The sequence below is a fragment of the Echinops telfairi genome, unplaced genomic scaffold (genome assembly GCF_000313985.2).
Source record: "Echinops telfairi isolate 266 unplaced genomic scaffold, ASM31398v2 ScPeMD7_7400;HRSCAF=8409, whole genome shotgun sequence".
Lineage (NCBI taxonomy): Eukaryota > Metazoa > Chordata > Mammalia > Afrosoricida > Tenrecidae > Echinops > Echinops telfairi.
In genome coordinates this window covers 54501294-54509728 of record NW_022111300.1, presented here as the reverse complement: position 1 = coordinate 54509728, position 8435 = coordinate 54501294, and positions in this window count along the sequence as shown.

Here is an 8435-nt window from a genome sequence, read left to right as displayed (position 1 = left end):
GGTTGATCTTCACCAGAAACCTCTGTTATCCCTGCTGTACAACCTCTTTCAGGTGGAGTTTGTTAAAATCACTTGCTTATGGTGCTTGTTATAGTAGCTCTAGGCAACTAAGACCCTCAACATAGTCTGAACGGATCCTGTCTGTTGTCTTAACTTGGCTATTGTTATCTATTTTCATGCAAGTATACACTTTGCCTTTTTCATCTATGCCCCTAACCTAAGGAGTCCCGGTAGCATACTGGATTACACACAGGGCTGCTAACCAAGGTCAGCAGTTCAAAACCACTGGCTGCTCCTTGGGAGAAAGAGGAGGCTTTCTGTTCCAGTGAAGAGTTCGTCTCAGAAACCCATAGGAGCAAGTCTACCCGATCCTTCAGTATTTATTAAGAGTCAGAATTTACTTAATGGCAGCAAATTTGATGGCTTTTTGTTCCTAACCTAATTCCACATATAGTCCTTCTTCCTTACAATCTGACTCTTTCCGACTTTCCCTTTCTTTATTTGGCCCTGAACTAGCACATAACGGCCCTCCATCGATGGTGGTGGGATGGATGAATGCATCTGCCAGGGCTGCCTGCCTGTTGTTCCTGTAAGATTATCATGTACGTAGTTGGGGACAGCATACTCTTCTTGTTCTCTGTAAATGAGTTGTGTCCCAAGGTTTACCCCCACAAAAGAAACCATGATGCCACTTCTACCAATGTTACTGCAGCCAAAGATGATAGTCATGTATGTATCACAGCAGTGTTTGAAATGACAACGAGCATGTACACGCTCCACAACAGAGAAAGTGCAAAAACCAGGGTTTTCAATGGAATATGATACTGTCATAAAATGTGACATCATTAGACTGCCCCAATTGAAAACAACAACACTAGAAAGTGTGCCAAATTTTCATAGGAAGTGTAAAGTGAATTTTGTAAATACAAATATGAATTTTAGCTCCATCTATTTCTATCCATATTCTAAAAGGTTAACGATGTTTATGTACTAGGGTTAGTGGTGATTTTTTTTACCATTTTTTACTTTACCATGTTTTGATGAGGATGTAATCATTTTACAACTACAACACTTCATTGAAATTAAGTTTCATATATTTATTCCTTGGGCTTCTGGATAGATTTTAGAAATTGTACTATACTTAAAAATCCTCCTGAGACTCAAAATTAGTTTATTTAAAGGAAATAAAGCTTGGTTAAAAAGATGTGTATGAGCTAGTGTTCATGTACGTGTGTGTTTGGCAGACAAAGTAAAAAAAGTAACACATCTATTAAATTTAGAAGTGGAGGCAAATTTACATGTGGTTAGGGTCTGGAGTCTGGGGGCAGAATGGTTTCTTGGCAGGCCCAGCATGATCCCAGGGCTCACAACGAGCTTCTAAGAAACCTGCATTAGTAAGGAAAAGGCCAGGAAAGGTGGCGCACAGCATTTTTTTTTTCAATCCTTAGAATGACCCTGACTCTGTTTTTGAAGGAGGCAAGGGCAATCCTCCCTAGAATGTCCTTGGGAAACCTTACGTCCCCCAGCTACCCAAGAACACTCTCATCTGGCCCCTTTCAGACTTCTTGTTCCTAAAACTCAAGGAATGCTTTAAAGCAATGGTTCTCAACCTTCCTGATGCTGCGACCCTTCAATACAATTCCTCATGCTGTGGTGACCTTCAACCAAAAAATTATTTTTGCTGCTACTCCATCACTGTAATTTTGCTAATGTTATGAATTTTAATGTAAATATATGATATGCAGGATGTATTTTTATTGTTACAAATGGAACATAATTAAAGCATAGTGATTAATCACAAAAACACTATGTAAATATATATTGTGAAATACTTATTTATAATGACAAATAAATTTTGTCTTGAAGCATGGTGTAGCATGGGTAATAGTCTTAATATAACAGTAAACTACATTGCTACATTTTGCAACAGTATGCGTAAAAAGCCAACATCTGTACGAAGGTTGAGATAGCTTCTTTTTCTCACCAGATCAGCATATTTACATGTGGGCGGACTTGCCTGGAGATTGATGAAGAAGCGGTGTCTCGGTTCCCAAGTTTATCAGAAATATGTGTTTCCAATGGTCTTAGGTGACTCCTGTGGAAGGGTTGTTCCACCCTCAAAGGCATCACAACTCACAGATTGAGAACCACTGCTTTAATAGAAGGCAGTTTGAGTCCCTTGAGGGTGCCCACACATGGCGTAGCAAAATGCGAGTTCCCCAGGGAAGGGTTAGAGAGACGGAAACGCAGTCTTCAGAAATGCAGAGACCAAGATGGAGGAGATGTCAAGAAACACGAGTTTTGTATTTGAAAACTCCTGTGGGGTCAAGGGTTCGAGGATGGTGTGGCAATGCTCTTTGACTTACCCTCATGCCCTGTGATGTGGATGTGGCATAAAGGCCAGGCCAGCGAGAGCAGATTCTTGAACTCCGAATCGATGGTAAGACGGTCCCCACACAGCCTCACAATGTTTGTAGAACATTAGGAGTATTCCATTTTATTTCCATTTTCCCTACAGCTTTTTGATAGCCATTTTTCTGGTGATTGTCGCTGATCTTAACATACTGTTGGCACCTCTCCTGAGAGCCTGGCACCACAGGTGCCTTTGTACCAAAAAAAAAAAATGCCTTCGGTGTAATCAGGCAGGTGGCAGGGCTGATGTCCGAAAGCTTACCTGGCCGCAATTGTGAGGATGCTGCAGGCCTGGGCAGTGTTCTGTCCTGTTGCACCTCAACTCTAGAGCCATGATCTGGAGTCGCCTGAACGGAACCCCATGAAGACGATGATGGGATAAATGGAGGGAGACCCGCGAGAGCTGGGGTGTGAAAGGGTCTGAATTCCAAAGGCAGGACCTTTGTGACAAACACTTGGTCATCCTTGCTCCAAAGTGTGACATAAAAGTTAAAGCTGTGTAAAACTCGAAGTATATTCCCTCTTTCTTAAATGTTAAAACTAGTGACTAAATGCATCGCAGGAGGTTAAAGGCCCCATGTCTGCTCCCTAGCACTCTCCCATTCAGCTCCCCCTTGCCCTCATCAGCCTGGCTTGAGGGGAACTTGGCCGATCCCTGGTGGGAAGCAGTCGCTGCTGCGGGAAGAAAACAGTTACCAAGTTAAAGGTTAACTCTATAGCCGTTCACAGCTCCTCCCCTTGTGATCAAGACAAAGAATGGCAAGTATCTGTGTTCAGTAAGACGGACCCAAAGCATGAAGAGCACCTCCAAGTGACACCGCCTATGCTCAAGGGAAGACGCCAGTCTGTATGCTGAGCCAACCACCTGCGAGGCTGCGCAATAGGAAGGAGGCAGGATCAGGGTGAGGAAGGCTCCCTAGCCACCTGGTGTCTGCAGACGACAAAGAACCTTCATTGCTGAAAGCAAAAAGCACTTGCTGATGGACAAAGACTACAGCCTTCAGTACCGAGTTGAACTCGACGGAAAACAAAGAGCCTCCCAACTGGACCCGCAGACACCGTCACGATGAAGCAGACTGAGCTTGTCAGGATTTCATTTCTCTTGCATTCATAATCCCCGTGAACGCTGAAGTCAAGAAAGCAAACCACAAACGGGCAAATCTTCTGCAAAGGATTTCTTTATCAAAACCAAACTCACCGCCCTGGAGTCCCTTCCCCAGGCCGCACTACCTATCCTGTCATCTAAATATGCAGAGGAAACGCAGCCTGCAAGTCAGAGCCTTGCACTAAGCCGAGAGCTTCAAAACTGGGCCTCTTTATGGTATTTTGATTTTCTTTCTTGAGTGCGCTGCAGGCTCCCAATTGTCTCTTAAAGGGTTTAGAATAAAGATCACCACTGTATCAGTATGAAAACCAAATACTAGGTTTTAAGCATTGATTTTTTTTATTCAAAAGCAGTGAGTTCGAAAGCCTGGCTCTTTGCCTTCGAATTCTGGAGCGCTGACACAGTGGTGTGACCAGTTCAGCAGGTGACCTTTGGTGGAAAGTTAGACAGTTCCAGAGGTCCCCTCGGAACTCAGGCCTGTCAGTCTGCTTCCAAAAAGGCCTGGGAAGTTTGGAAAGTCCCAACAGCAGCTCTCCTCCGCACACGGGGAGTCGCCATGAGTGGGAATCAACCTACATTGAAGACCCGTATCTAACAAGTCTAGGATTAACATATGGGGCAACATAATGTTTTGGGGAAACACGAAGGCAGCTGTCCAAACATTAATTGAAAATCACCTACGGATTCCCCTCCATCACCCTTCGTATCTAGCAAAAGGTTAGGGAATGTCTTAACTGTCCCTTCTACAAGAAGAGGTGCCTTCTTTGCATGCTGTCTGTCACTGGCACCATGGAGTGGATCTAACTCTACAGGGACCCAAGTGACAGAGTAGAGCTGCCCCATCTGGTGTCCTAGGTTGTCATCTTGCTGGGAGCCAATGGCCCATAGGAGAGCTGCGTGAGTTCTGTGGAGCTACTGGGTGGGTTTGAACTGCCCACCTTTTGATTAGTAGCTGAAAGCTTCCTTGTTGATACCATCAGAGTTCCTCGTGAGCTTATTAAGGGTAGAGATTTTCACAGAGGCTGCTTAGGAGATGAACCTAGCTCACCCTTTTGGTGTGATCAAGCTGGAGCAGAGGAGCCAAGTCACAATGACCTACCCTCTGAGAGCACCTTCCTGGGGGACCTCTACTTGTTCTGAAACACAAAGGGGCAGGTAGGATTTCAGTGCTGTGGACTCGGGCTTGCAGTGTGCATCTTGCCTCTCGCAATGAATGCCAGAAATGCCCACAGTGGAATAGCTCACTGCCCGGCCTTTGAGAGTGGACAGAGAACCAGAATTTACCTCCGGGGAAGCCTTGGCAGAGCTCAGACTAGTTTGCACATCACATTGCTTCTTTGATCCAGAACACGTACCACTTATTAATGAGTCCCAACCTACTAAACCGTAGATTCATGAAACCATCTCTCTCCTCACCACCTCTTTTCCTCCAACTGAAAGCCTGCTGAGTTCAATTCATACTGATCTCAGCTTCACAGTTGGATTGTGAAAATGAAAAAAATATATAGGATGGCAGCATTCTACAGCTCCGTGTGTGTTCCTCCCTGCTCCCTGCGGGTCACTTGATGGCCTGGCACCCTCCAGCCCGAGGCTTTGAGTCTTGCTCAGAGAGATCAAGGGCCGGAGCTGGCAGGCGAGCTGCTTCTTTGCTTTGTAGGGAAGCAGCGATGCTACTTCCAGAAGCAGAGCTGAGCAGCGAGTCCAACATCACCGTACCTTCCCGTGCAGGCACGGAGTAGCAAGGCTGCGGTGGGTGGCTCACCCACAAGAGCTCTGATTCTTTCTGGCAGTTTGACTCTGTCCCATCTCCACGAACATAGGTGACCCAACAAGAGCGTATCAAAAGGCTCCTTATCTGCTTAAACAAATCCCAAGGAGCCTGGTGGTGTGAAGGGTTGGTTATACATTGCACTGGTAACCACAAGGTCAGCTGTTTGAAGCCACCAACTGCTCTTTAGGATACAGTTGAGACTGTTCGCTCCTGCCTCAGAGGCGCGCAGGGGCAGTTCTTCTCTGCCCTGCAGGGCTCCTAGATGTCAGGATCCACTTGATGGGAGGGTGTAAATGGAGGTCACAGGATCTGTAACAACTTATCTAGATCCAGCCACGTCTGAGCCTCCTAGCATGGCTGGGATCTGAGGAGGGCCGTGAGCCACAAACTTAGCAGTCTGAATCTACCAGCTGCTCCACAGCCTTCTGTTCTGTTGTATCAGAGTCGCCTTGGGTTAGGAGATTGGGTGGCAGGTCACCAGCGTGTGTATGTCATGAACCAATAAGATACTGCTCTAAGAACTAAGCCCAAAATAAAACCGCAGAAGAGTAAGATGTCACGTACACTGACACAGCATTTTGTATGCGACTCAGGCATTGACCTATGCAACTCCGTAGGATGCTTTGTTACACAAAATCAAAAAGCCCCCTTCCTGTCCCCCCACCACAAGGTGATAGGGAGGTCATGACCTAAACTGCTGCTGTTCATCTTGCTCCCACAGAGCAGGGGGCGGGTTTGAACTGACAACCTTTGTGTTACCAGCTTCACCACAGCATCACTCAGCCACAAGCAAGGCCACCGAGTCATGGCTGACTCACACTATGAAACACCGATGCTTTCTGGAAGAGTTCCAACTGCATTGCTTGGCAGAATAGATGTTTAATCATTCATCCCATGGGCCAAATGACTTTAGTTGAGGTTGGATCCCTTGGTCAGTAAATACTGCTTTAAAAATACTCGTGCAATTTTTGTTAGAGTGAATGTTTTTGTCAGAAGGTTTATTGTGGTTAATTTGAACCACAAAGACAGGATGGGAGGGAAAGAAAACACTCCTCACAGGTCATTCACTCTTGAGACATTTGTTGAATGTCTATTATGTACAAGCCCGTGGTACTCCACCCATGTGCACCAATGCTGCTGCTCTGCTTGCTTGCTAAGCCCTGTTAACTAGCAGCTTCCTCCAGCTTGGCCCGCTGCTGCTCAACTGCCTGCAGCTGAGTAGCTTACTTGAAGGGGAAGCAATGACTTCATGAGAAGGGGCAGAGGGAGACCTCTGAGCTGCGGTTGTTGCTGTCTAGATACCTGGGTCATCTGGAGAGAAGGACCATGCCGGCTACCTGATCATTTATTGTAGGAAAATAGAGGGCAGAAGTAGTTCTGGATCCCTCAGGGTTGGTGTTAGTGTGCTAACTTCAAGGTTGATGGTTCAAACCCAGCAATTGCTCTGTTAGAGAAAGATGGTAGCTATTTGCCATCAGAATGATGGATAGTCTCAAAATCTATGAGGCAGCTCCATTCTGATGTATACGGTTGCTTTGAGTCAGAATTGATTTGATGTTAGTATTTTTAAAAATAATTGTCATATGGCATTTTTTGCTCTTCCTACATGCTCTCCATGCCAAAGCTCTGGCTCAATCTGGAAATTCCATGGGCAAGTTTATGTAGCTTTTCATGACCCAGAAAGCTCTCATGGCCATCAAATCAATTTCAGTCTACAGTCTACAGTGACCTTGTAGGACCTTGGGATTTCGGAGGCTATAAATCTTTACAAGAGCAGAGAAGCCTCATCTTTTCCTTATTGTAGCCTCATGGGTTTGAACCATTAGCAGACCAACAAGTAACTTACTAAGCCACCAGGTCTCATCATTTGATAAAAGAGCCGAGTTCTGCATCTTGAACAGAGAGTGGTGCTACTGTTAGGAGTTACTGACTCAACCTTTCCTCACAGAGACCCCACAGAGCAGAGTAGAATTGCCCCATAGTGGTTCCAAGCCTATTCTCTTTAGGGATAAAAGGTGGTGGTGCAGTAATTAAGCACTCGCTAACTAGAGGTCAGTAGTTTGAACCCACCAGCCGCTCCTCGGGATAAGACGGGGCAGTCTCCTTTCTTAAAGAAACCTTCGGGGGCAGCTCAGCTGTCTGGCAGGCTCTCTGAGGTGGAATTGACTTGATGCAAGCCTCCTGCCCATCTCTCCCCATTGGGATGGCTGAAGGGTTCAAGCTACCAGCCTTTTGGCTAGCAGCAGAGTGCTTCGCCATGGTGCCACCAGGTTCCTCCTCCAACCGATACTCCATCCTTGAAGGAATGACGTGCCAAGACAGGCCTTTCCTGTGTGGCACAGAGACGAGACGGCCCCAGCCACTTTCAACCCCGTAAGGCATCCCTGGCCGGCAGACTGGTTCCTGGAGGAATGGCTGGCCATGCATCTCCACAGACAGCTTTGAGAAGGTCCCTGTGGGCCCTGCCAGGACTCCCACAGGCGCCCCTGATGGCTGAGACATGGAACTGGAAGACCTGTGCCTGTCTGCCGGGTGCTGCTGGGGAGGCGCTTTGCACGCGTGTTGAGGTACTTGCCTTGCAAACTGTAGAGCTCCCCGACGCTGTTCTGGCGTGTGATGTGGTGCCAGTATGCGCTGCGAGGGAGGGAGATGGACTTGGATAACGTCATGGGCTCCGTCACATTTGTCTGAAGCTGCAAGGGACAAGAAAAGTCACCTTAGGAGCCACTTAGAACAGTAGCCTGCTGTATCCCCTGTGGCACGTGGAAAGAAAGCTGTGGGTGACAGCAAGGAATCTGTCAGACACACCTGTGGGAGCCATATCCACTCAACTTTGTTTTAAGAAGTGCAACCATGGCATTGGTAAGAAATGAACACATGGGTAAACAATGTATTAAGCCATTATCTAATAAGGGAGCCAGGCAGATGTTATATTTGATCATCATCTTGTATATTGATCAATATACGAAGTAATAATCAGTTGTAGCCTTCCCGTCCACCTGGTGACTGAGCTGATTCCAACTCATTGTGATTCGACAGGGTAGAGTAGGGCACAGGTCTGTATGGAAGCAGACTGCTTCATATGTCCCCTAAGGAGCAGCTGTTGGGGTTGAACCACTGACCTTTGAGGTAACAGCTCAGTGCTTT